At 36.8% G+C, this 21,932-nt stretch overlaps 1 protein-coding gene across 2 annotated transcripts in view; it reads right to left on the bottom strand.

Annotated features, from left to right (window-relative positions):
* Positions 1–21,932, bottom strand: part of Eaat2 (Excitatory amino acid transporter 2) — a 153,692-nt gene that overhangs the window by 120,855 nt on the left and 10,905 nt on the right. The window contains exon 1 of one of the 2 annotated variants that reach the window (XM_090407517.1): positions 7,771–7,884. The exons of the other annotated variant lie outside the window; for it this stretch is intronic. The gene's annotated coding sequence lies outside the window, so the exon portion shown is untranslated. Of the gene's footprint in view, positions 1–7,770; positions 7,885–21,932 lie in introns of those variants that run through there. 2 annotated transcript variants of the gene reach the window in all.

Here is a 21,932-nt window from a genome sequence, read left to right on the forward strand (position 1 = left end):
TCCAGAAGTGTTAGCTATACTTCCAGATATTAAAGGTTCGATATCAGTACCATTACATCTCAGCCATTAAAACTCACAGTTAGGATGATGCACTCAAGTACGATCTCTCTCTTCAAGTAGGCATCCCAATACCTGCACCTGAGTGAAAGAGTATGAAAGAGATTTGTCACTTCGTGTCAGAGACTTGACTTCCAACGCTCTACGCTAGGCAGGGTAGCCTGTACCATTAATATGCGTCCTGTAAATACACTTCTTTCGAAGTCTTCAAGACAAGTGTTATCCACTTGCAACAGCAAAGTTCTGCATGCGTTTTTGATATACAGCCGATTCTAGAGATTTCTATTTGCTTACTAGATTATCAGTTAAAATCACTTGTGATGACAGGAAGAGACATATCGAGATGTCTGTTCCTGTCATCACATGTAGTTTACACTGATATGAATGATGTCCTGACACTTATTTATGACGTGTGTGTGTGTGTGTGTGTGTGTGTTAGCAGCTCTGTGATCTAAATTTTTTGAAATTAAGTTAGGTTTACAATTTAATCAAGATTTGGAGATTCGAGCAAAAAAAAAAAAACAGTTTCTTTCTCAAGTAAAAACTATGAATTGATATTATTAAAAGTAACCTGAAGTTGTCAAGAAGAGAAGTCTCCTTTTTAAAGAACTTGTTATTATTATTGAAGAGTGAGAAGAGATTTTTTATCGTAAATAAAAATGTGATTGAGTTTTGTTAACATTAAAGTTAACAAGGCTATCTGATCAAAGAATGGTTTGGATGTTATTATTACTACTATTACTATTGCACGGGTACCTCCATGGAGTCCGAAGATTCATCGTGGGAGATCCAAAGTATCCACACTATATCTATCGTACCTCTCCTTGAACCCATTTACACACAAGGCGCTCACAACTGACTTTGGTAACCCATTGCACTCTCTTTCATTCATTCACTACTCTCCAAGCGATAAAATCTAATCTTCACACACACGTCCTTGCTAACGAGTCTTACTCAATTCCCCCCCCCTCCCAGTCAAGTGCTGAAACATTTCCTCTGCATCAGTCCTGTACAATCCTTTAAATAACTTAAACGTTTCTATCAAATCCCCTCTTTTCCGCCTACCAACCTTCTTCAACCAACAAACTCTAAATCCATCGTCATAGAGAGTATTCCACAAACCACTTACCACATTTATCATCGTCAGTTGATCCTGTCCTACTTCCTCATCCCCAATAAATCCAAGTGTCCAGGCCTGACAGCTCTCCTGTCTCTGCTTGTTTCTTCAATAACCAGCCAAAGAATTCTGTGAACTATCTTGGGTACTTTGGCCACCTTAGCAATATGCTCGCTGAACTGCAAGTCTCTATCAACCCTCCCCCCCAAAAAAAATCTCTTTAGTTTCATCAGTTTCCTGGAGTATATTTTCATAAATGTACATCCTTAAAATCCAAAACTTTACACTTCTCCACGTTGAACAAGCAGCTGCAAGCTCTTCACATTGCTTTAACTATTATTATAACTATATATTAAGCGAACAGCTGAATAATTTCCTTCAAATTATTTCCTGTATCATTTATGTACAAATTAAACAGTTGTGGATCCAGCACTGAATCTTGCGGCACACCACTACTCATCAGCCTTGATTCTGCCCTTCCATGGACCACTTTTTGATATTTGTCCAGCAGCCGCTCTTGTGTCCATATCATCAGTTTCATATCATCCCCATTTGTTCTAATTTGCGTAACAGAGTTCCGTGTAGTATGCTATCAAATGCCTTCATGAAGGCATTTGATAGCATACTAGTGAAGGCATTTGTGAATGACTACTCAGCGATATCAGTAATATCGCTGAGTAGTCATTCCCTTGATCCGATTCAGTCGTGACTCTATTATAAAAAAAAAAAAAAAAAATTAGTAAATCACTGAAACCTGACCGACCCTTCACAAAGCCAAGCTGCCTTCCATAGGAGTACTTATTCTTATTCGCACATTCCTGAATTCCATCTATGTCCAACTTTTCCTACACCTTTGCCACCACTCCCAAGATACTGATTGGTATATAATTTGCTACCGCAGTCTTAGAACCTCCCTTGTGCAACGAACTATTTTGCACTCTTTCCACTCTCTTAGGGCTTTACCTGAGACTTAAATTAAACATCCTAGTGAGACGTAATCTCAATTCCTTTGCACATTCTCGTAATACATGGGATAATATCCCATCTAATCCCACGACTGTATTTGCAAGATATTCTGCACTGCCCTGAGTACCCAATTCATCGCCCTTTATTCATACACCAGTTCCAGTTACGTTGGTCACAGTGTCACTTGGAAGATATGGCTAGTGTCATATCGAGAGGCTTGTTATGACATTTGATGCAAAAATTTGATGTGATTGAACGAAAGGAACGAGATGTCGGAGTGCCTGGATCTACGTACGGAATATTTTAAACACACGCAGGGTTTTAAAAGAAAAACGTAAGGTTGCATCAGCTTTTTGTGATTTGCAAACATCCACAAGGAATAGGCGAGTTATAATGATAGAAACAGAGCGTCTTTTAAGTGTGTGGATTGGGGGATTGTAATCAAAAACGCCTTCACCTTAGCAGAACAGCCATTCAGACAAAAGCTTTAAATTTGTTTAAGAGAATGAAAGAAAAAAAAATTAGGAAGTAGAAGAAACGTGTTGGTTTTTTGATCGGTTAAAAATCGAGTTCAGCTCAAAATGTTTAGAAGTGAAAATGACGACGCAGCATCTAAAGATCCCGAGGTTTAAAAAAATAATCGAAATGGTCGATACGCTGATCAACAAATATTTAACCTGGATGAAACCGGTTTATTTCTGGTAAGGATGCTTTCCAAAACTAAGAAACAACAAACAGTGTTCGCTGCTGAAATATTTTTGTAGGGAATGATATTCCCTAAAAAAATCCCTAAATGATATTTAGATTTTTTTTTTTTTTTTTTGCTCTCTCTGACTACTCCGTGACTTTCTGAACAATAAACTAAAATGATAAAGTATCTTAGTTTTACCCTTTACTGTAATATTTCGTTAATAAATAGAAAAACGTATGTTTAAAATTTTTCATTGCCTATTTCCGTCAAGCTGAAATCCGTTACCATAATTCACACCTAAGTTCGAATGGTGCGAAATGGAATAATGCGACTCCTTCATGGGATCCATTCGCACTAATCGAGATCAACCAGTATTTGATTTGGGAGTAGTCAAAAAAAGGGACTTTTCAGTCTTGAAAGATACTCCCAAACCCAACCTGAAGCTGTAATGACACGATATGTCCCAGCTGACTCCCTCGCTGAAAACGTGTACCAAGCTTATATGCTAGTTGCATATACAGTAGTTTGTGTAGGCTGGTATAAGCGCCACCTAGATATACCATAACATACTACTTCTGCCTTCTAACGTTTTTATCATATAAAAATAAAGACTAATTTGCAACAGAAATCGTTAACCAATTAAATTAAAAGGAATTTTTTTCAATAAAATTACAAGTACCCATTGAGGATGAAGTTCACTAACTTTTTTTTATTTATTTTCTTTATCACGTCATTAACTTTGATTGCATAAAGTTAATGACTTTATCAAGTCAAACATCATGCACGCATCAAACATCCAACTTAAACATCATACACTTTTATTAAGTTAAGAATAAGTGCGGTATTTGAGTATGGGAGTTTTTAGTCTGTCTATCGGTAATGTTGCAGCGAAAGGGTGAAAAATAAAAAAACAGGTGGAAGCAACGTTAGACAGAGATTGGTGAAAACTGCTTTATCAAGAATGAGAAAAACAGGATTGCCATCTTGACTTACTTTTGGACTTGACAAAATCAGTTTAGATCATTCATATCACATAAAGTAATTTTTCTCTATCTGAGATCACCAAACATCCCAGAATAATCAATTTCAGCTCAAAAATGACCATAAAAAAGGAATATTTCTCCCTCCTGTTTAAAACAAGTTTCATGAAAAATTAAGAACTTTTTTATCTTAATTTTATAACTCTCGTAATTCTTATTTTGTATATCAATGTTCATCTATTCAATTAAAAAAAACTGGGTTTTTCATTCCACAAAACAGGCAAACAGGCCGAAGAACACAGCAAAATGAACGCGCCTTCATTTTCTTGACGAGCAATCCTTACCATTGTTTCTTTAAGTCTCTTGAAGCGATACGCATGAAACACTGTTTTTTTTTTTTTTTTTCAGAGGTTAATCTGAAGTCAACATTCCAAAGGTAGATGCTAAGACCTTGTTAATCCCCATTAGTTACATTTTAACAGTCAGAAAATAGGCTGGAAAAGGAAGCTGGAGATTAATATGCAGGTCAACTGTGGTTATTCTTGATCCTTATCTCGTATAGCCTTGGCACATTTCTTAGAAAATAAAAGGAAAAATAAAAGGAATGTAGTTGGGAAATAAATATTTCCCTAGCAATAAATATTGCTTCAGTCATACGTTCAGCGCGAAATGCTTGGATCAGAAGACCGTAAACAATAATCCAACCAAGAAAAAAAACGGCGTAGTGTGACGAAGACTTGGCATTCTTATAACGAAAGACCACATGAATGAAAATGGGTGTGTGGATGCTGCTCCGTGGGAAAAAGAAACCAATCTTGGTTTCTTTTTCCCACGGAGATTGCAGTCTGAACTTCCAAGAAGGTAAACAGCGTCCCATGCTATACTTTGAAAGATCACGCGTGAGTTAGAGATCTGAAGAGCTGGTTGGATTTATCTGGTAGAAAGATCATTGGTGATTGCGAATGTCTCAGCATCTCTACCTGTTTAATCTGCTTAGTTGGAAAAGGAAAGAAGTTGTGGATTTTGTCTCCAGTGATGAGCGCTTTCTAATAAAGAAAGTTGGATTGGAAAAGGCAAGATTTAAAGAAATTCGAAAAGTCTAAGAAGGAATGATTGCATTAGGAGGTTAAACGAAGTTAATAGGATACAGCTAAAAGGTATATAAGCCTACTACAGTGGTATCTCGCTAATCTGAACTAATAAAAACCGCGCTCGTTTAGATTAGCGAAAGTTCGGATTAGCGAATTTTTCCCCAAGAGGCAATAGTAACTAGCGTTTAAGACAAAAACAATCAGATTCTAAAGGTACATCAATTTAACTCTGTAAATAAATGAAGTGGCTGATAGAAAAAAAGCTACTGTACTGTAACATAAAACTTAGAAAATAATAAAAGTTTATTTTGGTAAAAAATTTAGTTTGTATGTACCTGTTTTGTTGAGGATTCTGATTTAATAAAACTGCATAGTTCAGTACGTAACTTAATTTGCGTAAAAAAATATCATTTTCTTGTATATAACACAAAAAAAGTTTCAAAAAATAATACAAAAAAAAGTTTTTTTATTTCTTTGTAAAAAAATCATTGATTTTCTTTTGCTTCTTGGAAGCTAAACTATTTTCGAATGCTTCTTCTCGGAGCTGCATTAGCAATATAATTTTGTGGAATGGCGTATCATTCTGATTAGCCCATTCTATACACATATTAAAACTATCAACTGCCTCTTCATGTTTTACTTTTTTTTTCTTCAAATTCTTTATCGTCATCATCGTCTGCTAATTCATTCTGTAGCCTCATATTTATAATTTCAGCGTCTGATTTGATTTCGAATTCACTTTCGGTTCTACCTGTAATCCATTCCGTAACATCTGTCTGTGAAATTTCAACATTTGGATTTATAGTTCTAACCAAATTATGCACGTTTTGAATTTCCGCTTTTTGTGTATCACCGTAGTTATCTTCGTAAATTCTAGAAGGCCACAGTTTTTTCATGACGCTCGACAGCGGTGATTCATGCCGACAATACAGTACGTACTGTACAGCATGAAAAAGCAAACGTGAACACACAATAAATCAAAATAGGCCTCCAGTATAACCGTACAATCGACAGTATGAAAAAATACTGCATTGTAATAACAATAAATAAATAATAATAGTTAAAATAATAATTATTAAATAAAAATAATAGTACACAAAATAATAATGCGTAATAAATAAAACTTTTTCCCCTTTTCAAACCGCAGTTCGGACTAAAGAGGCTCGGATTAGCGAGATACTACTGTACTACTATGTATCAGCTCGTTGTCTTTTGCCATTTTTATGCGGATATTCTTCAGTAATATCCGCATAAAAATAGTGGAGTTCAACAAAAATAGTGGAGTTCAACCTCGAAAACCAGTCCTGTCAACAATTCGTCCCAATGAATTTTGGAAGTTTTTTTTTGCTTTAAATCTGTTACACTTTGGTTGAAGAACTAGGAACACGTGATGAACTCTTGAACTTTGCATTAAGTCGCACATAAAATTTACTCATACGAAAATATTATTGCCTAATTCATGTTCCACTGCATGTCCAGTATGTGTACTTACATGTTGTTTGTAATTTACATGCACATAAATAGTAATACGGATCTCTGCTCCATCCATACCACGAAGGTGACATTAAATAACGCCACTCCATCGCCATGTGAGGCAACTTCTTCCAATTAAAGCAACAATCGTTATCTTTCTATTAGCGATAGAACGATGGCGGTAAGTGCTTCTTGACGGCCTGGACATTACCACATCAGAAGGGCACAAGTGGGTGAATATTGATAGCAGTGCGAAATGTGATCCTAAATAAATAAATCCCACTATCTTCCAGGAAGTAAGTGTCAGGATTGATTCGCACTATTTCCACGCATTTTTCCTCTCTCACTCTCTCGATGTTTATGAAATCATAGCTTTATCTGTGTTTAGTTCTCCGCTATCTCTTTCGTCGTTTCTCCTCTTGGTTTGATACTTTTATCCATGTTTTTAGCCTTTAAAAAAAAAAAAAAAAACGAAATTACTTAAAAGTAATTTTTATTTTATTTATTTTTTTTTTTATAGTCACGTAAGCTCATTTTTGTCAAATAATCCCAATTTGACTAAAACTTACTTGCAACATAGGACTGTCAGAGTTGCAGACTTCATTAGCCTTGGAGTCTACTGCTGTTTTTAGTTGTGGAAAAAGTTTGGCGTCGAGGAGCAGACTCGCAGATGAGTCATTGATTTACTACATTTATAAGATGATGATATTCTTAGTGCATTTATACCCTCATATTGTGAACTTTACGATTTTCCTAAAACGAGAAACCTACTTATATCACACCCATCGGGTATGAAAGTCCATTCTGATACTTTTGACAATGTAATTAATTTCTTCATTTATTTTCTTAAATTTTAATATCGAAGACGTAACTTACATTTTGACATCAACGTATCTTGAAGCTGTTTTTCAATATACTACTGCAACGTAATGGCCATCGAAGATTTACCCCTCCCAGAGCGTTACGTAATTTTTGAGCAGGTAAAGGTCTCGAAAACAAGCAAGATCTTTCCATTTCTTCAGACATCGCCATCCTTTTTTTAAGATATATTCGCTCACCGAAAGACAAGAAAACCAATCAGTATTCGGAATTCAATTTAATTTGAGAAAAGCCAACTTAATTCTGAAGGCCGATTTACTGCATGAAAAACAACCGAAGTGAAACAAAATAATATGTGCGGACGCTGGAAAAAACGATCCCTGGGTTAGTTAACTGAGACTCGGAAAACTGGTTAAGTTTAACACTTTAATGATTTCTATTAATATGAATTAATAGAAATCATTTCCATCTTGCCCGAATGGTAACCCCCTTATAACAGCGATGGAATCCTTGGCAGTTTCCAGGGAGTCGTTACTTAGAAAACTCAATACCGAAATAGATGCATCTCTTACTTACACGGACTTTCTTTCAGTTCCACTTTCCTCTTCTTGTGACCCAAATCTTCCTCTGACTTCATCGTAGATGTCGAAATGTACACACACACATACACCGACTTCACGTGCCCTGCTCGCGCTGCCTGCCTCACTCCGTGATCTCTTTCTGTCTCTCTCTCTCTCTCTCTCTATCTAGCGCGCGGTATTCTACTGACGTCACAAGTGAGAAGTTGACAACATTGCGTGGGATTCACTGATGAAATGGAGGAAATGGACGTGGTTTGGAACCAAGTGCATCGTTGAGGGAACGGAGCGTATGGGTGGGTGGGGGGGACACCAGTTTATTGTCTCCGTATTGTCTGCCTAGCTAATGATAATTGATGGAGTTCCTTTCTCTTTGGGGATTATTTTGTGGATAGAACACCACAGAATAGATAACCGGGGGGGGGAGTCAAGGGGGAATGGGAGAAATAAATGGATGTTGACAACAGCCAGCTGATGTTTGCACGGGCAATCATATAAATAGCATCAAAGCGACTTCCGTAATTTAGAAGTCATATTGACGGCAACGGATACTGATACGTCAGACCGTGCGCTTCTACTTATGGCGTTTGAAAGATTCGCGAACACTGACCAGAAGCTTGACACGGTAAAACTGATCGCCGATTCTATGCCTTAATGCCACAGGTTGAAGAATTTTAGAAATTAACTGAAGACACGATGAGGGAAGATGCCTCTTGGATATGAACAGCTTAAGCCCATGTGTGGGTTACATTCTAGATAATTCGGTTGGTCTGAGGATTTTTTTTTTTTTTTTCAAGTAGAAGTAGTTTATCCTCATCATTGTCATGTCACTTATGCGCTGCAAGACAACAGATGGCGTGTCGTCCGAATTTTATAATTTATAAATACTGTATTACATTTTATATGAATTTTATAATTATAAATTTTGACAGTATGAATGTTATCATTAAAAAAGACAGAATTCTAGAAATAGCGTAGAATATTAAACAAAAAGACACAATTTTTTTTAAAATAATTATAGCTTGGTTATACTTTCTAGTAATCCTATCAAGACAGAGCTCAGAAAGGTACAGGTCTCAGAAAAATATTAAATATTTCAGTTCAAAGGGATTTTTTTAAAAAACACCTCTTTCATAACACATTGGGGGACGATAATAATATTGAAAAACCTGCCAGATGTCGATTCCATTTGAATTTCAATTTGATATTTGAAGCAGTGATATTTATATGCTAAAATCTCTTTTATCAAACTGAAAAATTAGAATTCTATAGAAAAAGAGAAATCGTAACGATATTTTTTTTTGGTGTCAACGTTATTTAGAAAAGATCGGGCACCAATGTCTACAATTCACCAAAGGCGGTGAAAGATCAAAACGGGAACTTTTCTCTGAAGCCCGAACAGTTTATTTTCATTTATTTGTTTATTTTTAAGCTTGAAAGAAACGAGGCGATGGCGTGTAGATATCCCAACCGTCAAGGACTTTAAACCGTTCGAAAACAAAACCAAAATCCTGAACAGGAAGTGATAATCGCTAGAAGATGAGCACACGGTGATTATGTACGCTTCACGTATTCCTGAACTAAAAATTAAATTTGGTATTTTATTCGAACTTGAAGATTCACTGCTTGCGAATAATTGCAGAAAAATTATGAAAAAAAGTGTTTTTTTTTTTAAGTTCTAGCCACATGTCTAGCATTTGAAATATCTAGAACAATAATAATAATAATAATAACGTAACTTAATTTGCTTAAAATTCGCCGTGCGGGTATGTGCGCGCGCTTTCACTGCTGTAGCGAACCTTAATGGAGTAGAACTGCTTAAATAGTCCGTCAGATGATGACTTCAATTTAAATGAATCTGCTCCAATTATCATGACATGTATCATCATCGTCTCAACGATGTCTACTTCTGGAGCTAGGTAAACGGAGAGCGAGCTATTGTTACCATGGGAGGAGGAGGGGGAAGGGGGGGTCAATTTCCAAAAGCCCCTTGGAAAGTAACTTTTTTTAATACGGTTATTTTATTTTTCATTGATTGAAAAGAAATATTTAGCCTGAACATTAAACAAGAACGAGTCACGTGATTTCTGGTTGATTATTGTGTGCCTTCATTGTTTCAAGTTTCTCCAAGTGGACATTTTTTTTTTTTTACATTCTTAGCATAAAATAAATTGAAAACCAACATCGGCAGCATACAATATCAAATTAAATCACGATAACAGACATATCTCTTAAATAATTCGATGAAAAATAATGACCACTTGCAATCAGGCAAGTGTAGTTTGGTTCCACGATTTGTCGACAGCGGGCGCAAGAGCTAAAATTAACGGCATCGTCGATGAGGCGATTTTTAGCTACAAATGTGAAAAGGTGGCATTTCAGAATGTTCTGTGTCACCATTTTTTTCCCCCTACACTTAAAAGGCTTTCTTTGGTCTTGAAGGGTGTGCAGCTGCCCACAGCTTTTAAGTCCTTCAGTTAAGAAGACATTCCCGTGATTTCCACCGTGGAAAAAGAGAAAACTCTCTTGCTGCTCCTGTTCCTTTATCTTTTAGCGAAAATAAGATAGCGGAGAGATAATCAAATTTTCGTAGTTTTCCAGCTTTTAGATGCCATTAATAGCTGATGTCTTTCCATTTTTGGGGGGGGGGTCTATGTGTGTTTACGTTTTCCTGCCTCTACTGGCTTTTGTTCATACCAGAATTCTATGCAGTCAACTTTACCTGATGCAACGAAGAACCGAATATCTGTTTAAAAAAAAATATTTAAAAAAATTACAAGAGCATTTTCTTTTGAATCATCAGGATTCAAAAATCACCATTTTAATAGCCTAATTTTGCATTGCTTTTTTTTTTTTTCACTTGAAAAAAAAAAAAAAAACAATCAATAACTAAATAAATAAATGCCACCGAAAATAATGAAAGACGGTAGTTTTGTACCTGGGGGAGCGAGGGAAACCCCCCCATCTTTGTTATCCCATTCGACATTGTCGTTTCGCTAGACTCCCGCTTTATGCGAGAAATATTTCTTAGAAATCCAACTATAGAAAACTACGGCTATGGAAAACCCCCGCTGTACTCGAAGAAAACGGGGATCTATTGTTCAGGATTCAGGCTTTACGGCAGGCGATTCTGCTGTGAGATTTCACTCTCTTTCATCGTAGAGTTCGTTTAAAATGAATTAGATTCAACTAAATCTAATTTAATTATAATTTGATAGTAGATTTTGATATAACAGGATATTTCTATCCTATATGATGTAATAGTATGTTTATTACTATAAACATAATCACGTTTGGTCTCCCTGTTGGCATAGATGTTTGTGACATTGTCTGGTCACCCTGTTTATTGGAGGCCCGAAGTGGCTCGAAAAAAACATTAAGCTAAGCGTAGTAAAGAGAGTTACAAAATATGCAGTTAGTTTCTAGAATATTAATTTTGTTTTTATATTCGAATTAAATCTCCTCTCTCCTTTCTTGGCAGGCTCAATGGCCTCTCACGGGTCTAACTGAAACTAATACTGCTTATGGTAGGGAGGCTAATCCTATCTGCGTTGTGGACTATTGCTTGTGTCATTCTGGCCGGTTTGACTGTTTCACAGGATAAAAAACCCGTCTACCCTTGTATGAGACCTGCTAACCAGGGGCGAATGCTGGTCTTGAAATTCACGCTTGCTTTTGTTATCATTCAGGGAGTGAGAGACGTGATTGAAGTCTGATTAGCGGAATAATGAATTACTGACCATTTAAAACTATATATTTAGAAATTTATGTACATTTAATCATACAAATACAACATTTATTTTACAAATGATATTCTATCTTTTTCCATTTAGCTACTTGAACACAAATTCTACCCTACGGTTCTTCTTTTGGAACTGGTCACTAACATTGCATAAAAAGTTGGTTGTAACTTAATTTTCCCAAGCAACACGCACACTTTTAAAGGCTGGCTGAAGCTTTGACTGCGTATGGCCTGTGTTTAAGCAGTAGGGCGAGATGACGTGGTGGGAGCGGAAATGGCTATGCGCGCGCATGAAATCACAGTGCTGAAGCGAGGACCTGGATGCTCCCACAACCGAGCAAGCTAAGGTAGCTTGACTAGCGTAGGCCTTCGATACACAACGCAAAGCTCAATTATTGCCGCTAAAGCTTAAGACGTCTTCTGTATACAAAAATAAAAGCCTAAATGGAATGCTTATAAATGCATGCATTTATTAACAAATAAATAGTACTTCTTTCTCAATTAATGAGCTTGCGCAGCAAGCATGGAGAATTCGCCCCTACTGTTAACTCACCTTCAACTGACTACATAAAGGTTCTTGGCATCTTTGAACGGGATTTGAACCCAATCAAAGGGCTTCATCTATACCGATTTTTCTACTGAGGCTCTTTTCCTAGTTATATATATAATACAGATATCATATATTAAATAGAGTTGTTAATAAGAAAATTTCTCTTATATTTTCAGAGGATTTATTATTTTTTTTCGAAGTAAAAAAAAGTGCCTTGTTCTCTGAAGGATCTTTCTCTTTGTCGTTGTTTTAAAATCCTCAATAATATGCATGTAATCTACTTCAGTAGCGTCACCACTCGGGATAGAGTTTAGCGGTTTTATGCTGTACATCAATTTTTTAGGTAGACGTCACTTTATGCTTAATGATAAGCGCGTGTATTATTTTGTTCTTTCGCAAGCAAAGGATCTCAACGCTCAACTGGAGACGAGACTTGCAGCCTCAAGGCACAAAACGGAACCCAGCAAACTTAAATGTGCCAGTGACGTCACTACCTTACATCATTTATATTAATTGTTTGTCCTTGTATGGGTGGGACGTAGTGCCATAGTTGCACTTTATATCTCATCGAAAACATCTTTGGGAGGGGGAAAAAAAAAAATTGTAGTGCTGACGATCATTCATAGCATTACATAAACGAAAGCAGCTTCCTCAGTGAATGGAAAACAGGGCGAATTATGCTTCCCACTGCTTCCTGCATTCGACTCGCTTTATATCACAAGTATGAGGATCGCGCTTTAAATTTTAGAACGTGCAACAGCTACAGTATGTCCTAAGTAACTATTTTTAAAACGAATGCATTTCTTCTTGATGTATGTGGCTCATTTCTGATTCTTGTTTTTAGTTGTGAATATCTTTGTCAGAATCGCCGAAAGATGGGGGAGAAAGTTTAAACTTTCGTTTATTGGTACTGCACCTAAAGTTCATTAATCCTCCTCTCCATCAAAGACTAATATCTTGAGTTTTGAAGTAACTTAAGGATGAGCGAAAGAATTGTAGTAGAACCCCCCCCCCCCACACACACACACATACAGCTACGATTATCAACCGAAAGTTTTAAGGAATGCATGATAAATCTGAAATTTTGATTTAAAAGCGCGGAGAAAAACAAAGTATAGTGCGGAAGACAAGCAGACAACATATGTTATGCGGCAGGATAAAAATAACACACATTGGTGTAATAACCCTGGTATGACGCGGTACTTATACAACGCGGTTTCGACAAAAACACGCTCTACAAACTCATCTTTTCATATATTTTTCACAGCGCGACTTAAAAATCTAATTTTATCTTCGTTAAATTTGCGTCTGCCCGTATCGTCATGTAATTACAAGTAGCGAATTTATATTAGGGGAAATACCCTCAGCACGCATGTACGTCAATTGTTTACATATAAAGTGTTTATTGTTGAAAATTGTCTTCGTTTTCTGCCAGGAAAGCGCATTAAAAATCATAAGTGTGTTCGTCTCAAGCTGAGTACTTTATTTTCTGGTGAGTTACATACAATGAGTAATGCTTGCTTTTTCGTGTAAAAAATTTATTCTTATAATGGCCACAAAGCGCAACGAAAAGGAAAAACCAACATTGAAAACAAAATTCATTTCTCTCGAATAAAATATTCAAAATCTTGGATCGGTTGAAAAATGGAGAAAACCCAGGAGTTTTTGCAGGGACTTTGAATTTAAATGAATCAACAATTCGAACAATCAAACAAAATGAACATAAAATCCGAGAAAGTGTTTATTGCTGGGTCAACGATAAGTGCAAAGCGCGTTGCTCGTGTACGCGATATTCTAATAGAAAAATGGAGAAATCTCTATTGATATGGATAGAAGAATGCACTCGAAAGAAAATTCCTATGGATGGAAATCTTATTAAACAAAAAACTCTCAAAGTTTATAAACATTTATAGTGCAGACCAGGTGTTCAATGCGGGTGAATCCGGGTTATATTGGAAAAAGTGCAAAAGCGCACCTATATTTCAAAAAATGAAAGATCAGCTCCTGGATTCAAAGTTTCCAAAGATAGAATTACTCTGCTGTTTTGTAGTAATGCATCGGGTGGTTACATAACAAAACCAGTGTTTATTAACCAATCCTCAAATCCTTGTGCTACGAAAGATTAAAATATGCACTATTTTATTTTGCCTAAAATATTTATGCATTGTGTGCAATGAAGTTTAAGTACAATTTGTAATTTTTATACTTTTATAAAATGTATTAGTTTCATAGTTCATACGTTTTCTTAACTTACACGAATTGCCTGAATTAAATAAAAAGATTTTTGTTGGATATGTCGTTGTTGTTTATAAAATATTTAAAAAAAAAAAAAAGATTTAGGAACATAACCCTACTTTTTTTGTGTGATCTGAGACTCGCATAACGCGATTTATATAACGCGGCATTTCTGCGGAACCCAACATCCGCGTTATACGAGGGCTACCTGTATATAAAAATATCGGCTCTTCTAAAGGGCACTTGAGTTTGCCTTCTTCACCTCGTAATATTTATGGAAATGAAGTCTGTTACGGATGACCTCATAGCCAACGCTAACCTGCACTTGGTTTGCCACTTCATCGACAGCCTTCTGTTGTCGAGAATAGGTGCTCTGGCTTTTTCAATGTTCTCATCACCCGGACAGATATCTTAATCGTTCTTCTTCGGCGACACGTGTTTGGCAATTTACCAACAAAGCACGTGGATCAGTTCATATCTGCTTTGCTTCAGAATAGCACGTTGTTTCCGATCTGATGAACTTCTGCACCTTCTTGCCAGGTGTTGCTAAACTCGGAATAACAGCAGATTAAGTCAAACATCTCGTGTAAATAGCAGTTGAGTTGCATGTTTACGACTGCGTAATCAAGCAGTAGGACTAATCAAACATTGCGAATAGTTTTTTTTTTTTCCCCTCTAATAAGCAATTAGCGTAGATGGTGAGATAAGCACTACGAACACTCTACTGCTGGCGCAAACTGCATATAAACAACAGTGGAACTGCGCGAAGGACAGTGCCGCATTACGCTAATAGCTCGCATCTCACTATGACATGCATATGCTTGCGCGCGTAACAACATGACACTGTGGCAAATACAGTGCTGCAAGATGGATATTTATTATTTTTTTATACAAAATATGAGAATTGTATAGGATTGTTGACGATAAAATTAAATATTACAAGCAAATATAAATAAATTAATAAATATATTTATATATCGAGAAAAAGTGGGGGTGCTGCAGTTCCGCAGTGCCCATGCACGAGCCGCCTCTGGTGATTGCGTGAGTAAAGAGAAGTGCCTCGAAAAACGACGACGAAACCGAGAAAGGCACGCATTTTGGACATTTCGACAGTAAAACAACTATTTTGCTTCGTCATTCAACACTCAAGACGGATAGTGAATCTCCGTCATCCAGCGCATGAGTGAATGTCACTCATGCGCTGGAGGACGTCAGATGACGTGGCGTCCGATTTTTTATAATTTATAAATACTGTATTACATTTTATATGAATTTTAAAATTCATAAATTTTGATAGTATGAATGTTATCATCGTAAAAAAGACAGAATTCTAGAAATATCGTAGAGTATTAAATAAAAACATTTTTTTTTATTTTTTATTATGGCTTAGTTATACTTTCTAGTAACCATATCAAGACAGAGCTCAGAAAGGTACAGGTCTCAGAAAAATATTAAATATTTCACTTCAGAAGGATTTTTTTAAAAAATTATATTTATTGACAACTCATTATAATCATTTGCTTGTCATTGCTTTGTTTTTCTGTCTGGCTGAACTATAAAATTATTTACAACTTACGACTGGAAGTCGTAAGATATTCCTGATATTGTGTGGGGATCCACTCTCGTTTTCTTGTTTAAGTGTGAATTTTTTTTAATATAAAATTACGCTCTAATAGCAAGAGGGATTAAAAAAAAAAACTGGTGGATTCATAAAACTGAAGAAAAAATTGGGATCCAGTTTTGTTTACACTTATTTTGTTTACCTCGTACACACATTATTGACTGAAAATGACAAAACGATGAAGAAGGTTTTGATCATCTTCATAAGTTTCTTTCCCATTTTTTTCAGCTGGCTTTAAAGAAGAAAAAAAGATCGTACATGTTTTTATTATGAATATGGAAACCAAAAATATACAGTTTTTTTTTCCCTAAAACATCACTGGAGTGATGAAAGTACAAATTATTGAATGCTACAATTTGCCAGCGTATCGGACTTGCCGACGTACCGAAGTTTATTTTTATTAAAAGAGACAGGTGGTTACAGTATGCCCTCATCATTACCAACTGCTGTTCTCTCTCTCTCTCTCTCTCTTAATCAACTGTAGGTTTAGAAAATGTAATTATTAGCCTGGGATGTAAAACTCCACTCTTTCTCTCTCTCTCCGTGGAGCCATCAAAATCTTAGAAAAGCAAGTAATTGGTCGGAACTTGTTACAGTAAACAAAGATTTGGTAAATGCTTTAGCCAGGAAAAGTGTTACATGATTAAGCTAAAGATGGAACAACGACAGAACGGCCATCGTTCCTATATAGCTAACAGCTATATGTAAAGTCGCCAATGTGGGGGTGTGTGGATTTTTAGGAGCAAGGAATGTTGAAAAAATCTCCTAAGTCTACTGACTTCGGGGATTTTTTTGCCTCGAGTAAATTTGGAGGCAGTTGTGAATTTTCAGACGTGGTCTGGAAATTTACACGTGCCTGTCTGAACTTTTAATCTGGGTATTTTGACAACGGGCAAACAAATTGACTTTTATTTTAACGAGAAAACGAAATAATATAAAACGTGACATCCTTTTATTGCGAGAAGCCAAAAAAAAAAAAAAAAAAACTTTTCGACTAAGCTAGGATCATGTATCTTCTGAGGACCTTCTCTTCTGGCCCACGGAGAAATAGCTCGAATTTTGGACTTGGAATCCAACAGATCCAAATTCCAATCTCGGTGAGACTTTTTCGATTCCGGTGTGATTTGATATTGTCTTTGATCTCATGGGTTTGAATCATACTGCCGCCACGGATGTTTGGAATGTCTTTAGGTAAGAGATAAATTGCATTGAGTGGCGCGAGACCACTTCCACTCTGCTTATTGGAGGCCAGAAAAAAAAGTTCCAGGTTTGGTCTGGAAAGCCGAGTTTCCGGATTGATTGTCGAACCAACCCGCCTGCAGTACTAAATGTTATCAAATAAATAATCCTCTTACATTCAAAAACCATCACATGCGGACTTCTAGAGGAGGGTTTTTTTTTTATTTCGTATGGACTTTCCCCCCATTCCCTAGAACAGGTAGAGCACCCTAATGAGGGATATGTATTTTTATGACTGTAGATCTGTGTGTGTGTTCACAGGGAAGATTTGTCTGTTCTGAGGAACGAAAAACCCGAGTTTCCCGTCCAGAGCACATGATAAAAAAAAGATGGGCAGGACTCGTTTCAATAATCAATGATAAATAGCGAGCAGTCAGAATTATTAATTAATATTTCAACATTAATGTGATATAGTGGGTATTTCAGAAATGAGATGGACATTGTCAGGGGAATCAAATGGTGGAAGAGTTCTCTGGTCAGGAAATGAAAGTAAGCATGAAGCAGGAGTAGGTTTCCTGCTAAGTAACAAGGGCTGTCAGGCAATGATAGGATACAAACCAGTTAGTGAAAGAATAATGTTGCAAGATTCAGTGCCCAACCATTTAATATCACAACCATTCAAATATATGCGCCCACTGCAGAGAGTGCAGATGAAAACATTGAGAGATTTTACAGAGATCTACAAATAGAAATTGATGAGGTGCCGAAGCAGGATATACTTATCATTTGAGGAGACTGGAATGCAAAGATTGGCAAAAATAACACAGGATGGGAAAAGGTTATGGGAAAATTTGGATATAGAGAAAGAAATGAATGTGAAGAGATGCTTCTGGAATTTGCCACGGTTAACAACCTGATGATTTGCAATACCAAATTCCAACAAAAAGATTGACTTAAATGGACGTGGCGCTCCTTCAATGGCAAACACAGAATATGATTGACCTGATATTAATAGACCAGAAATGGAGAACCTCGGTTCAACAGTGCAGATCATTCCAAGGATCTGATATTGATTCGGACCACAGCTTGGTGATTGCGAATATAAGACTAAAACTGAAACAGAAGTGCAAAGGGAAGTTCCAGAAAGCTAAGGACATCTCAAAACTAAATGAAGACAGGCTAAGAACAAAATATCAGAATATTGGAAACTAAGCTTGAGACCCCAAGTGAAAAACAAAATATAAATACAAGAGCAGAACGACTGACTACAGTGCTAAAAAAAGCAGCAGAGGAAGTAATTCCTGAAAGAGAAAAGATCAACAAGAAATGGATAACTCAAGAAAAATTAGTACAAGAGAAAAGAGAACTGAAACTTAAAAGAGATAATTCAGAGGCAGCAGATGAGTTATACCGTTCAAAATGCAATGAAGTACGGAAAGCAGCAAGATTTGATAAAGCCAAATGGTTGGAGGACCAGTGCAAAGACATTGAACAGTACTATGGAGAGCACAAAACTAGAGAGGTCTACAAACTTATAAGAAATGTCAATAGGAAGTGGCAAACAAGATCAATAGCAGTCAAAGATGAAGATGGTAAAGTATTGATGGACAAGACAGAAATCATACACAGATGGACAAGATATTGTAGCGAACTATATAAAAATCAACTAAATGATACTGCAACAGAAGTAATCAAAGAACTAAAAGCAATCTCTCCAAAAGATCTTTGAAAATGACATCTCGGAAAAAGAGGTGAATAAGGCTATAAAACATCTCAAGAACAACAAGAGTCCTGGAGATGACAACATAATAGGCGAGATGCTAAAATATGGGGGAGAATCAGTTGCAAAAGAAATATATAAGCTATGTAATGAAATATGGAGATCAGGGTATGCCCCCGAAGAGTGGAAAAAATCGGTGTTGGTTGTTCTTCATAAGAAAGGCAGTGCTTTAGAATGCACCAATTACAGAAATATTGCATTAATGAGTCATCTTGGCAAAGTGCTGATGAAAATACTAACAGAACGCCAGATTTCGACAAGATCGAAGTACAGTGCAACAAATACTCGCACTAAGACTAATAGCAGAGAAAGCTCGAAGAAAGAACAAAAAGATATACTGCTGTTTCGTGGACTTCCAAAAAGCATTTGATAATATTGACCAAAATATAACATGGGCTGTCTTGGAATCCTATGGTGTGGACAATAAATCGATCTGCCTACTGAAAGATATAAACAGCCAAGCACATACAAAAATCAGGATATCAGGTGAGACTGGAGATTGGTTTGCCACTAGTCAAGGCACAAAACAAGGGGACTCAATATCACCAATCATCTTCATCACACATCTGGGAAGAACAGAAGAACTTCTAGATAAGATTAAAGAAGGTGGAGCAATTTCAATAAATGGCATGAGAATAAACTATCTCTGCTTTGCAGATGACATCGTCCTGATTGAAGAAGACGCAGCAAGGCTGGAACAGACATTGCAAACACTATACACAGAAGGAAAAAGATATGGACTAAATGTCAACTTTGAAAAAACAAACAATGATATTTGGTAACAGGAGTTACTCAACAGAGTTACCATAGACAGATTTCAACTGGAAAATGTGGAACACTTCACATATCTTGGATGCCACATGACGCATGACTTGGACCCCCAAAAAAGAGATAAAAATTAGAATAGCCAGAGCAACAACTATTTTAAAAGCCATGGACAAAATATGGAAGAGCCGAGCTATGAAGATGCAAACTAAACTGCGTATTGTAGAAACCTGTATCTTCAGCAGCATGCTCTATGGATGCGAGGCCTGGGTACTCCTGAGAGAATCTGAAAGGCATTTGAGAAGAAGTGCTATAGAAAGATCTTGAGAATAAGCTGGATCCAGAAAGTGAACAATGAGGAAATCTACAGACGAATACAACCAAAAGAAAACGTGATCCAGAAAATAATCAAAAGGAAACTACGTCTATTTGACCATATATGTAGAATGAATGATGAGAGGAAATTAAAAACGTTGCTATTTGGAACGATTGAAGGAAAGAACAAAAGAGGAAGACCAAACAGAGAATGGGGCGATGACATCGTCAAATGGTGCTGAAACTCCATACACAAACTGAGTCATCTTGCACAAAACAGAATGCAATGGAAGAATCATATCGAGATGGTAGCAGACCCCTACGGGCATTGGAGCCATAGTTGTTGTTGATGATGATGATTTCAACATTAACAAATTAATTCATTTTGAAATATTAATCCAGGAATGAGATCCAGGAATGTCACAAAACAAGATCGGAAGGACTCAGTTGCTCAAATCACTGGGGAATAACTGACGACCACCAGCTCAGAATATGATGAGTTCGGATCAGGTCATTAGGACCAAATCCATTTTTGGAAACATTCTAGTCGGAACTTCATCTTCTTACTAATTTTGGTTTTCCTAGCCTGGGTGTCTTTGATGATCACAAAGCCTTTCCACTGACCATGCCAGAATCCCGAAAAAAAAAAAGTATCGGCCAGCGAACTTGCTTTGTAACCAATCCCACGGACTTGACTTGGACAGGAGGGGGCGATATTAACTGCGTGTCTATTTTTAAGACTTTTTGCGGAACCACTTAAGAAAACTTTCATAAAACTTATCGGAAAAGAATCATGACAATAAACTCAAAATATTTTAATCATGAAAATCTATGAAAAGGCTTGTGGAAATTGTGTTTGCGTCAATAAACTAGTCCGTATGAAGAAAGACAGTTCGATTCTAATCTCCAACTACAGGGACTCTTCTAAGCCTTTCTTTGACTGGTTCAGAGTTAGTCGATCTTTGACACCGGAAAGTAGGGTTCTTTCTCCCGGAACTTCGGGCTTTTAATCCTGCAACTGAACAAAATAGACCGAAGAACCCACACTGTTTCAGACAATATTATATAATGTCAGGGTTAAGAAGCACAAGTCAAGTTGCCTGCCATACTCTCTTTCCCAGATGTCGTTTAAACTCATTCGTAGTCCTGGTCTGGCTATCTATGGTTGGCTTAGGGTGGAGACTGACTTTCCATGCAGTTTCCAAAGGAAGTTAGTTAGGGATAAACGGTCTCACTTATCCTCTTTGGGGAATAAAAGGTGTTAGCAATAAATGTTTATGATGCATAATATCACAAATAATAAAGCAACATAGTTTTTAGAATTAAATCAATTTAATAAAAATTAATATTTTCCCCAATTTTTTTTAAGAATTAAATCTAATATAAGGGAGCCTGTATAGCTCAGTGGATGTGGTGTTTGCATACCACGGCGCTTGGCTGCACCAAGGAAGACTTGGTTTCGAGTCTAGTCGGCGACTAGAGGAAATTTTTCTAAGCCTTTTTTCGACCGGTTCCCGAGTTAGTCGATCTCTGGCACGGGCAAGTGGGTTTTTCCTCCCGTAAACTCAAGAAAATCGACCGTAGTACCCACATTATTTCAGACATTAAATATATTGTGTTAGGGTTAGGGACCACGAGATGGCGGCACTTGTTGAGCCATCTGTCTTCACTGTGTGTTCCGCTTAATTAGTGATAGCCTTGGGCCATCTATCTCTGATTGGTACCAGTGGAGATTGAACTGCCCACTCAGTCTCCAAAGTTAGATAGTGCTAAATGGCCTCGCCTACTCCCCTATACGGGAATAAAAAGGCGTTAGCTGATTTTTGATCTAATATAAGTTATAAGCTCTGTATACTCTACAGAATCCAAGTTTTTGCAGAATCCTGGGGTTCTGCCAAACACAGTTTGAAGCACAAGATTACCTTGATGGACCCGTTTTTCACTCAGGATCTCTCCATGCCTCCAACTTTCTC

The sequence above is a fragment of the Typopeltis vanoorti genome, chromosome 17 (genome assembly GCF_054136105.1).
Source record: "Typopeltis vanoorti isolate ZY-2024b chromosome 17, IOZ_Tvanoo_1.0, whole genome shotgun sequence".
Taxonomy (NCBI): Eukaryota; Metazoa; Arthropoda; class Arachnida; order Uropygi; family Thelyphonidae; genus Typopeltis; species Typopeltis vanoorti.